The sequence below is a fragment of the Stenella coeruleoalba genome (assembly GCF_951394435.1).
Source record: "Stenella coeruleoalba genome assembly, chromosome: 18".
Taxonomy (NCBI): domain Eukaryota; kingdom Metazoa; phylum Chordata; class Mammalia; order Artiodactyla; family Delphinidae; genus Stenella; species Stenella coeruleoalba.
In genome coordinates, this window is record NC_137164.1 from 25,104,324 (window position 1) to 25,119,299 (window position 14,976).

The 14,976-nt window shown below is 35.6% G+C and overlaps 1 protein-coding gene across 3 annotated transcripts in view; it reads left to right on the forward strand.

The window, feature by feature from the left end:
- ELF1 (E74 like ETS transcription factor 1) overlaps positions 1–14,976 on the forward strand; it is a 106,245-nt gene that overhangs the window by 23,558 nt on the left and 67,711 nt on the right. The window contains exon 1 of one of the 3 annotated variants that reach the window (XM_079903205.1): positions 5,392–5,489. The exons of the other annotated variants lie outside the window; for them this stretch is intronic. The gene's annotated coding sequence lies outside the window, so the exon portion shown is untranslated. Of the gene's footprint in view, positions 1–5,391; positions 5,490–14,976 lie in introns of those variants that run through there. 3 annotated transcript variants of the gene reach the window in all.

Genomic DNA, 14,976 nt, shown 5'->3' on the forward strand with positions numbered 1-14,976 from the left:
TCTTTCTGAGCAGCTGCTGTGTGAAGAGCACTAACTACATTAGGTTCTAGGGCTCTGTAGCAGCAGAGCAGTGGTTCTCATAAGCCTGGGCTCTATCCACACCACTGAATCTGTTTCTAGGAGTAGGCATGTATCTTCAGAAGTTTCTTTCGGTAATTCGGAGGTGCATCCCTGGTTACAATCCACTGAAGTAAAAAATATATTGTCTTCAATACTGAATTTTAAATTGCAAGAGATAATTTCATGGTGATATAAAACTTGAGATTGCACTTAGCATATTACCTGGTAGCATTATAAAGAATATAATTGTACAGTCAAGTCTTGGTTATTTTTGACAAGAAAGGAAAGTCTAACACCCAAAATAACACATACAATAGAATCTTGTAACATAGTTACATGAATTCAGCTGTATCAAATCATGGGTCAAATCAAACAACCTAAGTGTCCATTGATGTATGAAGGGATAAAGTAGATGTGTATATATGTATACACACACATACATACAATGGGATACTACTCAGCCATAAAAAAGAATGGAATCTTGCCGTTCATGACAACACGGATGGACCTTGAGGGTATTATGCTGAGTGAAATTAGTCAGACAGACAAATACCATATGATTTCACTTATATGTGGAATCTAAAAAACAAAACAAATGAACAAACAACACCAAACCAAACTCATAGATACAGAGAACAAATTGGTGGTTGCCAGAGGGGAAGGGGGTTAGAGGGTAAATTAAATGAGTGAAGGAGGTCTAGTTATAAAATAATTAAGTCATGATGATGTGATGTACAGCATGATAACTATAATCACTAACACTGTATTGCCTTTTTAAAAGTTGCTCAGAGAGTCTTAAAAGTTCTCATCACAAGGAAAAAATTCTATGGTGACAGATGGTAACTAGACTTACTGTGATCATTATGCAGTGTGTACAATATTGAATCATTACATTGTACACCTGAAACTAATATAAAGTTTTATGTCAATTATAACTTCAGTTTGAAAAAAAATCATGGGTGAAATCATGTCTGTTAAAAGTATTTTCAGTGTACAGGTAAAATCCTGATATGCTAAAATTTCCCTTCAATGAACTGTTTGAGAAAAGTTATTCATTCATGTCTGAGTTTCTGCTATGTGTTGGACCCTGTCTTAGTGGTAGGAATACAGTAATGAACAAAGCCAGGCAAAGCTGTGGCCCCTTTTGCCTTTGGTTTGCCTCTGAAAACACACAGACACTTGACCAGGAGGACGTTCTTATGGATGAGTCTTATAATCTGAAGGGGGAAGGGGAAGGGGGTCTTGGTTTAACAAATCTAGTGATAGATAATAGAGAATTACAATTAAGCTCACATTTGGAAATGCTGCACGTTGCTCAGAACCTGGGATTACGCTTTGGAGGTTTTAACATCAACAAAATTAATGCTGTCCTGCTGAAAGATTTATAACACTGAATCTTGGTCTTTAAATTTTTATTTTTATATTTAAATAGTAGGGAAGAGTGATTTTGGTCATTTATCATTTTAATGGTTTGATCTTTTCTTCTGCCATCTCTGGATGGAAACATGTTAGCTGCAGATCCAGAAAGATTCAAACCATGCCTTTTTCTTAGCCCAGGGTTCCTAGATATGAAACTTAGACTGTTCTGTATTTTCACGTACTAGAAGTTCTCAAATTTGAGTTCAAGGAGAAGAGGTAAAAATAAAAGGGAAGAAGAGAGTGCTTGCTTACACAGTAAATTCTTTTCATAAGTTCTATTTTTAAACAAAGAAATGAACAGTGTCTTAACTTCAGTTGGCATTTAATAAATTCATTCAGTTGACATCTTTCTCAGCTAATAGTTCAAATATAAATGTTGGCAATTCCCCCAGGTGTGACAGCTCTATATTAAGATATATACTGACTTTGGTATATATCTAACTTTAGAAATAAACATACCCACAGTATATACAGGTGCATTATATTTCCATCACAAGTCTAAGATGCCACATTTTATTTACAAATTTAGAGACCTAAAGTTTGTCATCCTGAAGTATTTGATACTGGTTGCTTCTGCTATGAAGCATAATAATAACAGCTAATGTTTATGAAGCGTTTATTAAGCGCCTAGTACTGTATTGTACATGAACTGGATTTCTTTTTCAAGTCACATTTGTTGAGGTATAGTTTATATACAGCACAATTTGCCCTATTTAATTATACAGTTTTGCAATTTTTGACATGTACAGGTATTATAACCAATACCACAGTCACCATACAGGATATTTCCATCACCCCAAACAGTTCCCTTGTTCTCCTTTGTAGTCAACCCGTTCCCCTCATTCCCATCCCCTGACAACCACTGATATAATTTCTGTCTTTTTTGTTTTGCCTTTTCTAGAATGTCATATAAATGGAATCATACAGTACGTATTTTGAGTTTGGCTTATTTCATTTAGCCTTATGCTTTTAGATTCATCCATGTGGTATCATCTGTCAGAAGTGTAGAAGTTACTACCTTTTTATTGCTGATAGTATTCCATCGTATGGATATACCACAGCGCGTTCATCTGTTCACCAGTTGGTGGACATTTGCGTTTCCAGTATTTGGTGATAATGAATGAAACGGCTATAAATATTTATGTAGTTTTTTTTTTAATAGACACATATTTTCATTTCTCTTAGGTAAATATCTAGGAGTAGGACAGCTGGATTGTAGGATAAGTGTATGTTTAACTTTATAAAGAATTGCTAAACTGCTTTCCGAATAGGCATTCCCACCAACAGTGTGTGAGAGTTGTAGTTGTTCCATATCCTCACCAGCCCTTGGTATTGTTAGTGTTGTTGTTGTTGTTTTTAATCTACTGTAATGGTGTGTAGTGGTATTCTGACTTTAATTTGCTTTTCTCTAGTGAGTAATGATGCTGAGATCTTTTCTCTGCTTATTTACCATCTGTATCTCTTCTTCGGTGAAGTATCTGTTCAAATAGTTTGACCATTTAAAAAATTGGCTTGTTTTCTTATTTTTGAGTTGTGAAAGTTCTTTCTATATTCCAAATAGTAGTATATGAACTGACTTTAATTCTCACAATAATTCTTTGAGTTGGAGGTGGATACTGTTAGAAGTAATTTCCCAGGATTACACAGCTAATAGGTAACAGAGCTAGGATTTGAACTCAACCTGTGCTGAACTGTTTGCCAGGGTTTTTTTTGTTGTTGGTTTGTTTTTTTTTTTGGGTGGAGATTGATTTTTGGGAGCTGTGAATAGAACCAGGATCCAATTCCTGTAGGTGGTAGGATAACGCTTATAGAGACACCCCTGAGCAAAGGGGCAATATATTACAGTAGCAGCTCTGGATTGCCTCTTTGGGAACAACTCAGATGTTTGTTTCTGTTGAAGAGGGGTGATTATTTTTACTTTACATCTTTTACTTCACTTCTACATACCGGTGGCCAAAAGTACTTTTAAATTACAGTCTGAATATCTGCCATTATCAAGTAATAAGGTACTTGATACAAAAGGATTTTCTCAATAGCAGAAGCAAACCCTTTTATATATCTATACTTAATAAAAAATTTCACACATTTGATGTTAGTCATTTGTTTTTTAAAAACCTTTATCATAATAATGCTGACTTCTAGGCACTTACTATTTGGTGATATCCTCCGGGAATATGTAGAACTTACTGACCTTTCAGAGTGGCTTTGGACCCCAGTACTTCTAAAGTTATAGTCATAGTCTTAGATGTTTTTTAAAAATCTTTCATTATCCACTCTGTCACTTGTTGGTTCGACATCATCCTTTCACTAGTCCCTCTTTCACTACTTATAACTTCTAATTCTGATTAGGTAAAAGATAATCAGATCGTTAGGCTTATTTGTGGATATTATCTAAGATAAATTTTAACTCTGGGAAACGACTTGGGGGATTTTCCAGTGAAAATTTCCCGTGACTGCTCAGAGGATCTTTTTCCTTGGTGTTTGGGTTCCAAGTAGTCATTCTGGATAAATGAGCTCTAAAGCAAGTTAAATATAACATTTGTCAGTAGAAAATGTGATGTATTTTTCTTTTTAGCATAATTTTCATTAATAATTTGTTAAATCGTGGAGATTATTTTAGCAAAAATATTAGTCAAGCAGCGTTCAGTGGCATGGATAAACAGGCACTTAATGGACAGAAAGTTAGTTTACAATCATTATGTTTTGTAGCAGTTTGTAAAGTTCCTGTCAGTGACAGCTTGTCCTCTCAGCTGTGCCTCTAGTAAGGCAGAATAATTACTTCCAAGTAATTAACTAAAGGAAGAAAACCTTGCTAAATCTTATTTACTTTTTGTAAAAGATAGGATGAAGCCTAGCTAGTGAGTTGCGCTTCTTCATTTCAAGTACTTTTGGAAGTACTTAATGCTTTTAAGCCATTCTGATCAATTTAAGCTCTTAGAGTAAATTAATAAATACTCACCCAGAGGACAGGGTAAGTAGCTGTAATAATTACCGTTTCCACTGCTTGGGCACATTGTCAGATGTACGATGACTTGGAGAGCAAACTGCACTGGCCATATGTTTTGTTGACACCCTGGGGCTCACCAGAGCTGTAACAGGGTGCTTTGCACACGGTTGGCTTCTATGTGTGGACAGTTTTGTTTGGAAGGTAAAGAAAACTGTGGCTATCACTTGGCAGTAGTAGAGTTATGAACAGTGATTGCATTGATAATTTGTTTCAAATAGAGTTTTGTGAAGCTTGCAATTCTATTTAAAATCATTTTGCTATATTGAACTTTAGTTCCTTTCTAATCCCAAATTTGCTTTTTTATTCTGAAAACCAGATTAGTAATTCACACTTACTTTTCCATTGAACTTTGAATTTTCTAGTGGATTTTATCTGTTTAGCGAATGTATAAATCTGCATGTGGTATTACAGTGTGCTAGCTTTTCCAGATTACATAGCAATATACCCCTTTTATATAAGAGTTAATGAGTTGCCAGGTTAGACTCAGCAGGCCATTGTTACATTAAAAGCCAGAAAGTTTGCTGTCTCTCTTCCATTCCCTTCCCTACTTTTTTTTTCTTTCATAGTTTTATTTAGTTGCTATATGAAAATAACTTCTAAAAATTGAGATTTTTATTTTTTAAAACAACATAGAGGTTTTTCATTTTGCTTCCTTACAGGTTCTATCTCATTGTTAATTTTAAATTATGGTAATTAATCTGAGCTGAGTAATGGTTTAATCAAGGTAGACCTTGCTCCTTGGCTGTGCCTCTCTCCTTTTTCTACCCCTCTCCCCGTTTTCACCTGTGGATTCGCATGTCTGACCTAGCAGAGTAATTGGGTCCACGGCAACATGGGCGTGCCTCCCTTAGAAACACTCAGTCTCACATATGACTCATAAGCTGAAGCACAGACACCACTTCCCCAATCTACAGGAGCCATTTTAACAGCACAAAACTTGCCGGATTGCTTTTTACTTTCAAGCCCAAAGGACAGTATCTAAAGAGAACGAGAATATTTGAAGGTAACTTGTTAAGATTTTGCGTGTTTGCTTCTGGCTGTTTCCTGAGCCTGATAAACGGAGGGTGGTTCTTACCTGTCGAAGGACAGGGCTGAATGTGTTCTTTAACTCTCTGGAAAAAATGTGTGTAGTCAGTCACATGCCTGATTGAACTTCACTACTAGGGGGAAACAAAGCTTTCAAGTTCTGGAAAGTTTTAGATCTTCTTGGTAAAGCATTTTTTATATTTTGTGTGATTTTTTTCCCCCCATATGACTTGAGAATAAAGGAGATTTTTCTTACTTTCTTTTTCATACTACAAAGCAAACTAGGTCAAATTCCAATTTTTAAAAATGTAATTGTATTTGTGAGGGTACCCTGTAATTTACAATTAAGTAAACTATATTATTCACCTGTGATTTGGGTGTTAAGAAAGAAGTTCAAGAGCGAAGATTTTGTTTTGGCGTTTTAGTTAAGGGGAACTTTGGGACACCTCAGTCATAGGTGTTGCTCATTGACTGTAATGCCCTTTGTAATATCCTTTTTTCTTTAAAGTTAATGAAATTATACTAAACACTTAATTTTGAAAACTATATAAGTTTGAGTAAAATGAATGGTCATTTAGATAACAAGTTGAAGTGATTATTAAATAAAGAGGAAGAAAGGCTAGAATGATTCATTTACTATTAGAAAAAAATAATAAAGTTTTATAATTCACACTGGAAACTTATTCTGTGTAACAGCCTTAGAAGCATAGCTAGTTTCTGAGGAAACGTAGTATTTTGATTTGTGTAAAAAGAAAAAGTAAAGAGTATTAACCTTCTGTCTATACAACTATTCTTAAAATTTGCTTGTTTGGAGTAAAAAAAAAATACCTAGAAAAGGTTGCTTAGTTTTTTCCTGAAATATTTCTCATTATTGAAATTAGGAGATTCTGGTGTGCCTTGAAGTTCTAGGTGCTCTGAGAAGCTGGATGCAGCAGTATATTGCTTACGAAAGTTATTTGTGAAACTAAAATTTGAATGAAAGTAAAATTAGAATATGCAGTGATTCCAAATACAGTTTTTAGAAATAAAATTTGCCAAGTCATTTATTATTGAATGTAATGATATTTAGCTAGTTCTTTGGGAATTCGCTGCTAATAAATTTCTGACTGCTTGAAGGCCTGTCAGATGAAAGTGAAGATTTCTAGGCCGTCAATTACTATTTCTTACTCTTTGAAAGGATTGTTCATATTATCAGATCTCAGTTTATGGTCTTATAAGACAGGCACAAGCAGACATTTTACCAGTTCAGCTCTGAGCCATTTGCTGTCATCTTTGTTTGCATATTGCTGGTTTAGTCAGCTTTTGAGTAAGCAGAGGTTGTATTTACTTCTAGTGTGCTCTGTGTGAAAAATCTAATGAAACTTTTTTGCCTTTCTTTCTCTATTTTTTTCCTCCTTTCCTTCCTCCCTCCCTCCCTCCCTTCCTTTTCTTTCTTTCTTTTATTTTTTTTTTTGAGTTTTTAAAGGCCAGCGACCCACAGAAAAATCAAGGGGCACACAAAGAAGCAAATAATTAAGATTTTATTTATTAAAGAGAAGTAGAAGAATTTAGTTTCTTAAAATGAAGACATTGGTGCAATTCAAATAAAAATAAATACCAGTCATATATTTCAGTTTCTTATTATGTGGAGAAGACTGAGGTGGGGCTTCAGGGAGAAGGGAGGAAAAAAAAAGTATAGAAGCAAAGGAAGGCCAGTACGACTTATTAGGCAGTCCCCTTCCCATCCCACCCCTTTCCTTTTATAAGGTTGAATATGAGTTTAAAGTGAGTCATCAGAATTAAACTTAGAATTACCAATTTGAAGAACTTAGCGTTAAAAAAGACTGAAGATCATCCAACTGCCTCACTTTTATAGTTGAAGAAACAGTGGCTCAAAGAGGTCTTGTGACTTGCTCAGGGTTATGTAGTGCTTGATGGCAGGGCTTCCAGCCTGGAGCTGCTTCTGCTAGCCCACACCAACAAGTGATGCTTTGTTTGAAATGGTCTGTATTTCCTCAAGAGTAAATAAAGCCTTAATTAAGTTGCTTGGTGATCATTTTGGTGATACGGTATGACCAAATGAATTAACTAATGATTTTGAAAATGTGTTCAAACTAAGTTTCCTTTTTCCTCAGAGAGAGGATGAGCCATTTGTTTAATTTCTACAACAGCTTTTTTTCACTACTATTAGAATTTTTTCATAGTTGAAGCATTGTGACATTGCATGTTCAAGATGGGCCTCAGGGAGATGGAAATACAAGGACTTGGGAATTTACATTGAACTTCCAGATAGAAAGACAGGTTTATTTCCACTTTAATTTTACCTCATATTGTTTTGGGAGGGCATATACTGTTTAGTATGATACCTTGTTCTATTAAAGTGTGTGTGTTAAACTTTGCATATGTTTACAAAAATCTAGAGGTCTCTAAACTCTAACGTAAGTACAATCTTGACTTTAACCTTCCCGTAATTAATAATCTCATTCCATTTGTTGTACCCTACTCCTCTTCTTTGAAAGTTTACTTTACATACCGGGCACTTGAGTCTTAGAATCTGGGGAATACAAAATCTTTGTCTATTCACTTTTTGATGTGTTTTTATTATGGTGGTTGAAATTTACTTCAGATCTGCCTTTCTTTAGATTTTTTAAATGCTTTGCATATGACTGTTGAATCTTTTAAATTTCCAAGTCCCCTAACCTAATTCAGCGTCAGATCCTCCACAGTGTGGCCATCATTGTTCTAAGCAACGAACAGGGCACAGAAGGCTAGAAAACCTGGGCTCTCGTCTCACAAACTTAGATTCTTACTGGGAAAACATAGGTGAAATAAGTAAAGAATGGAACTAAACCACTGAGTTGTTAAATTTCGGTTCAGACTGTTTGCCTAGAGGTGAAAGGTGACTGAGACTTAAAATAGGCAGAAAAGTCTATGAATCTTTAGGAATTATGAGTATTGAAGAATGAATAGCATTTGTGTAGGTTAAGGAGAGTGTCTTCAATAAGAATAAGAATATAAGCTCTTAGAGAGCAGAGATGTTTTATTCTATTTCTTCACCTTTTTCAACCTTTGACAGAGTATCAAGCACAAGTGTATAGGCCGGTGTTATTTGCTGCATTAAACCCTTGGCTGCTCAGTTGGGCAGGTCCTGTTAAAGTTAGTGGTAGCAAATCTTTAAAGGGCATGTGGCCTTCAACTTAATCTCTGATGCCTGCACATTGCAACCAAAGAAGTAATTAACACCTGCCTGGTAGTATACTACCTTTAAAGTAGTAATTTTTGACCTTTGGTGTAACAGAGAATCACCTGGCTTCAACTTAGAGATTTTGGTTCCTTAGGCCCTGGGGTTTGACTTATCCATCTGCAATCTTAATAAGTACTCTAGATGACTGTGATGCACAGGCTGGCACACTTTCTTGGAGAGTTTGCAGGCTTAAGAGCTGTGAAGAGTGATTAATCAGTTACTTAACATTTTAATATCTGAATTTTTAAGGAACAGTGGTATTTTGAAGCCCACGGCCTGTAGTAAGTAAGAAAAGTCACTAGAACTTATTTAGCCTCGTCTCCCTACCCTAGTTATCCCTTTGTCTGTTCCAGTTTTTTGCTGTGGTATATTTTTCAACTTTGTGGCTTTCCCTGTTTCCTTTTCTCTAATTCTACATTTTCTCCTCCGGCTCCCCATTCACTACCGGCTTGACCACAATATATAATTAAACTAATTATTTTTGTTTTTCAGGTATAATTAGCCTCTTCTTTATCTCTCAGCGAGCCATCACACTCTCTCCAATGTTAGTTTTTTTTTTAGTTCCCTTTGGTGCTTCATGGTATCTCTCCATTCTGTTTTCCTTGGGTTAGAGCCAAAACAGCCCCTTCCTGATTTAGGGTAGCATTATAGTCTTTGAAAACCCTTCTCTCCTGGGAAATACACTATTAGTGTTTGTAATTGTTTGAGTCTGGCAGGGAGTAACTTTTTTTTACCGTTTGAGTTTCTTTGGACATTTAACTGCATAGTTGATTGCATATTTGTAGGCTTTGCATTACATTACGTCTCATCTAATGGGATATAGGTGTTCACAGACTCTCATAGAAATGGGAAGAAGAGTCCCATCAGTTGAATGGTCTGAATATAATTTTGCTCCCATCAGTTGGCCAGAATATTTTGCTCCTTTGCTTAGGAGCTGCCTCATAGAAATGGTAGGAATTAAATTAGTAATATCATTGAGTCAACCTAAATGATTAGGGCAGTTTTCAACTGTCTGAGCAATCTTTCTCCCATTAGTAGAAGAGGAACTCCTAAAGAGCAAGTTATTTGTCACCTCTATCTTTGTGTCTTGTCAGACGATCTGTATACTAGAGTAAAAGTGGCTATTGAGCTATACTACAAATGTGTAGGCACCCCACCCTTTTTGAAAAAAATAACTCCTGGGCTGTTTGCTTTGTTGGTAGAGGTAAACTTCTCTTTTCACTTTCATTCCCTTACCCCTGTAGGAATTCAGAGCTCTTCTTTCATTTGTCTTTTAATGCTGAGTAGCAGGATATCAGCTCTTTTTTATCTCCATATTTTGTAGCTTGAGATTGGTTGCCAGCATCAAAACAAACCAAAAAAAAAAGCACAACAGTAAACAATATGAATGCCTTCTGGAGTTTTTATGAAGATTGATTTAATAATTTTTATATTAAAAAGCTATCAAAATGATGCACATTGTTAAAAATCTAATAAAAAGCCTTTAGTGAAAAGCAGCCTCTCTACCCCTTCCCACTCTCAGTCCTGCTGCCTAAAGGCAACCACTTATACAAGTTTTTGGTTTTTTGATTTTTCAAACTTGAATTTTCTTGGATCTATCCTTTTCCAGTCTTCTACCCCATGGAATAGAAGTTCTTCAAGGTAGCAGGAACCAGTGTGACTTCACATGATATAAAGTCACGTAAAGTTCATTTTCTATGTGGTAGATGCTCAGTAACACAGTGGTCATTGTATTTGTGCAGAGTTGTATGGTACAGTTTTACAAATCTAAATTAAAGAAAATTGGTTATTTTCTGTGTTTTAGAAAACAGTCCTGTAAACAGTGAAACTAGAAAATTTTACAATTAAAACTATAAAAATGAGGTGTTGATTTAATAACTGTTAGTTTATATGCATCTTATTTTTTATACCAAAATACTAAATGGAAGCTGAGTGTTGTAATGGAGCAATTCATTATCCTTTTTTCTTTAAAACTGAAATGTGCATGTGGGGGAATGTATAAAACATATACAGTTTAAATGTAATTACATAGTATTTACCCATGTCACAACAGAAATAGAGCCTGTTTATTAAGATAGAAATCCCCCAGCGGGACTTTCCTGGTGGTCCAGTGGCTAAGACTCCCTGCTCCCAACGCAGCTGGCCCAGGTTTGATCCCTGGTCGGGGAACTAGATCCCTCAGGCCTCAACTAAAGATCCCGCATGCGGCAATGAAGATCCCAAGTGCCACAACTAAGACCCAGCACAGCCAAATAAATAAACAAATATTTAAAAAGAAAAAAAGAAATCCCCCACTCTGCCCATGTCTGTTTCTCCTTAAAAATAACTATTATCCTGATTTTTGTGATAAGCTTTTCTTTATAGTTTTACCCCTTTGAACTTTATTTAAATGGATCACACCATATATATTCTATAGTGACTTGCTTCTTTCATTTAACTCTATTAGCTTTATCTTACTTAATTTTAATTGCAGAGTAGTATTACATTGTCTGTATCGGAATGTATTTATTCCTTCTTGTTGATGGCAGTAGATTATTTCCAGTTTGGGAACACTCTTGCACATAATTCTTGGAGCATACATGCAAGCATATGTGAAGAGTTTACAAAGAGTATGGAGAGAATGAATATTTAAGATACTTCAGAGTTTTTCATTATCTTTCCTAGGAACAGATGCCTGCTATTGATGCCTTCCTACCCATTCAGCATCTTACTATGGTGTTTTGCCCTGGGGACTAAAATCTTCCAGGACCCTAAACAAATGGGCAGTTGATGCCTTTAGAGTAAGTTGCAAACATTAGTATATTTGACCACTAAACACTAAGCAGTTTAGCATGCCTGTCATTTATTAACTAGAGTTTAATTAGTTCAAACATAATTTTGAATAAAAAACAAATTTTGATAGACCATTATAATCCCTATTATATACATAAAAACAATATTATTATTGATATGTATGAAGTAAAGGTATAAAAATATAGACAGTTGGGGCAACATCAATTTTAGAATAGTTGGAGGAGATTGGTGAGGGATATACAGAAGGCTCTAACTATATTTGACTTTTTTATTCTTAAGAATCTGAAACAAATTATGGAAAAGTGTTAATGTAATGTGAAGCTGGGTGATGGGTATGTCAATGTATTCTTTCTTTGGTTGAACTATTTCACAGTAAATTGTGCTATATAAGGGGTAGTTTATTTTTGCCCCACATTTACATATAACTGAGAAATAATGTTTAATTTATTGAGGAGTAGAAGTTGATTTTTTTAAAAAGTGAATAAACTCTACATCAGTTAAAAAAAATCACCATTTCAGTGAAGGAGATTAGGTAGATTCAGAATTAAGTTATAATAGGACCGTGTATCTGTCCCACATAACTAACAAGATGGCTCTGGGCATACTTCTTTTTTTAATAAATTTATTTTATTTATTTTTATTTTTGGCTGCGTTGGCTCTTCATTGCTGCGCGCGGGCTTTTTCTAGTTATGGCGAGCAGGGGCTACTCTTCTCTGCGCAGACTTCTCATTGCGGTGGCTTATCTTGTGGTGGAGCACGGGCTCTAGGCACGCAGGCTCAGTAGTTGTGGCGCACAGGCTTAGTTGCTCCGCCACATGTGGGATCTTCCCGGACCAGGGCTCAAGCCCATGTCCCCTGAATTGGCAGGCAGATTCTTAACCACTGTGCCACCAGGGAAGTCCTCTAGGCATACTTCTGATGAGTAAATGATAATTTCCAGTTGAGATCCATTGGAGCTATAGTTTGCTAGAAATAATTTAGTCTTTAGAATCATCACACATTCAAATATTTTTCAAAAACACATTTTAGAACAAAGATTCATAAAACATAATTGATATAGTATTAACTGACACTGATAAACTTTTAAGTAGCTAATACCCCAAATCAGACTTTTACATCTAACCAGATTTATTACCATAATTAGTGTTTCATCTTGCTTCCTGATATGGGTGTCATCTTGTTTCCTTAAAATTCTTACTATAATGATAGTAATTCTTGCATCTTTAGTGACTTTTTTTGTTATAAACTTGATATGGAATCTTTATATAAGATTTCCAAAATTTAATAATGTAAATGTGGGAGTTGTTATAAAAAGGGAAACATAGATCTTAATCCAGTGTTTTGCTTTTGCAGTCATCTCTTGGCTCTCTTTTTTGAGCTCTTTTTCACAGTGTCCGTATAAGTAGTGGCAGGGACAAAGAGGAACAAATGAAAGTAGAAGTCATAGGATTTTATAGTTGGAAGGGTTCTTAAAAGTCATGCAATTCAGGAGGCTCCTGGATTTGTTATTATTATGTTCCTTTTCATCCTATATAATTCATTGATTTCATTCAACAATTATTTATTGTCTGTTAGGGAGAATTCTTGATGCTGGAGAGTACAGCAGACAGAGATTTTCTTATGGCAATTTAGAACATATCCATGCTGATGGAACCAATGCCGTATTTTGTGTTCTTGGCCGCACTGTGTGGCATGTGGAATCTTGGTTTCCGGATCAGGGATTGAACCTGTGGCCCCTGCGTTTGACGTGCAGAGTCTTAACCACTGGACTGCCAGGGAAGCCCCCAGTGCTGTGTTGGTGGTGGTGTGTAGCCTGTACCTTTTAGGCAAGATAGAAAAGGTTAGACCCGCAAGCTTCTTGTTAAGATCTCTACACATGGCATTCCTAAGGTGGGCTATAGCCTTTGTTCTGCAGAAGGTCAGAACACTTTGTGAGAGGCATCACTGAAGATGGGCTGCTTTTTGCATCTTAGATATTTCTGTTTGTTATAATTGAAGCCTAATAATCATGATTTATCTTTCTTTGGTAATAATATTTTTCTAAGCACTGAGTCCTAGCGAATGTTTAAAATTCCTTTCCAGGTAATCTTTGTGTTTATTTAGAATTTTATGTCTTAAAGAAGCTTGTTAAAGTATGCTGGAAGAATATATACAGTATTATACTATTTATATAAGGTTAAATATATACCACACAAAGCACACATATATTAAAGCATAAAGAAAAAGAACGTGAAGATTTTAGATTTAAATTAGAATAATCTGAATTAACGTTATATGTGTTTTAGTTTGAGAGACAGTTCATATTTAGAAACAGAAATTTATGTTGTTTATTCAGAACGTTTTATGGCATGAACTGTTAAGCTGGGTGTTATATTTGATCCTTTCGTCTTTGGATCAGAGACAAATATGTGGGCTGTTATAGGATCATTTATAACCTGTTAGTCTTCCGAATAAACTGAAAGGAAGGTGTACTGTTCGTCTGCACTTGGAAGAATAGAACAGCTGCTCACCATTGTTCGCATATTTGATTGTTGAGAAGTGGTAGACGCCAGGTTCTCTGCAGATGTCCTGAGACTTTTCTGACCGTTTTCGGGTGGTTCGACCCAAGCATCAGAGCCAGAGGCTGTGGGAAGGGAGCTAATGTGTAAGGAAATGGACAATTCCCTTAGGGTTCAGGGAGCATTTATTCCCTAGATACTGGGGACAGTTGAGGGTAATATATTTACAAGTAAGAGCAGAAATATACCAAAGATATGCTAGGAAGGCACTAGTAGCTCTTAACACTGTTGAAAAGAATGAACTAGATATTTTCATTGAAAAATACTGAATAAAAATGAAATTGTTTTCCAAGATACTCATTTAAGAAATGTTACTTGCTTTAGGAACATGGTGCCATGTTTAAAGCTGATTATTACATGTATATTAAATTCTCTTTAGGAAAGAAAGACCATAAGATGAGCTTACTTGCAGTAAAATATTGAGTCATTGTGGACATTGACCTAGAGACAAATAGCACTATAGCCTGGTGAAATTGTAGTTGTGGTAACTTACAGCTTAGGTAAGAATTGACCAATGGAGAAGATGGCTGTATTGTGCCCAAGTTTTTATGGAATATGACGCATATGAGTGATGAATTGAGGTGATTCTTAGGAATTATTAGTTGGGGAGGCAGCTAGGCATGATGAAAAGTGAGCATCTCTGTTTTAGCTGTAATTAATTGCAAGCTTGCTTAAAATGACTTAAAACAGTAATAAGTATTCACCTATTGGGAATGGAGTTCTATTTGCTTTGCGTATAGTTGGAGAACATATGTGAATAGATAATGTGAGCCATGTTTTGGATATACTGAGAAGAGAGCAAGGGAGTGGAGGTAGTTTGATTGGGGGGGAACACAAATTGTAATCAGGGAGAAGTGCTCACAAGAAGCCATGGTAAAAATGACCAGAGA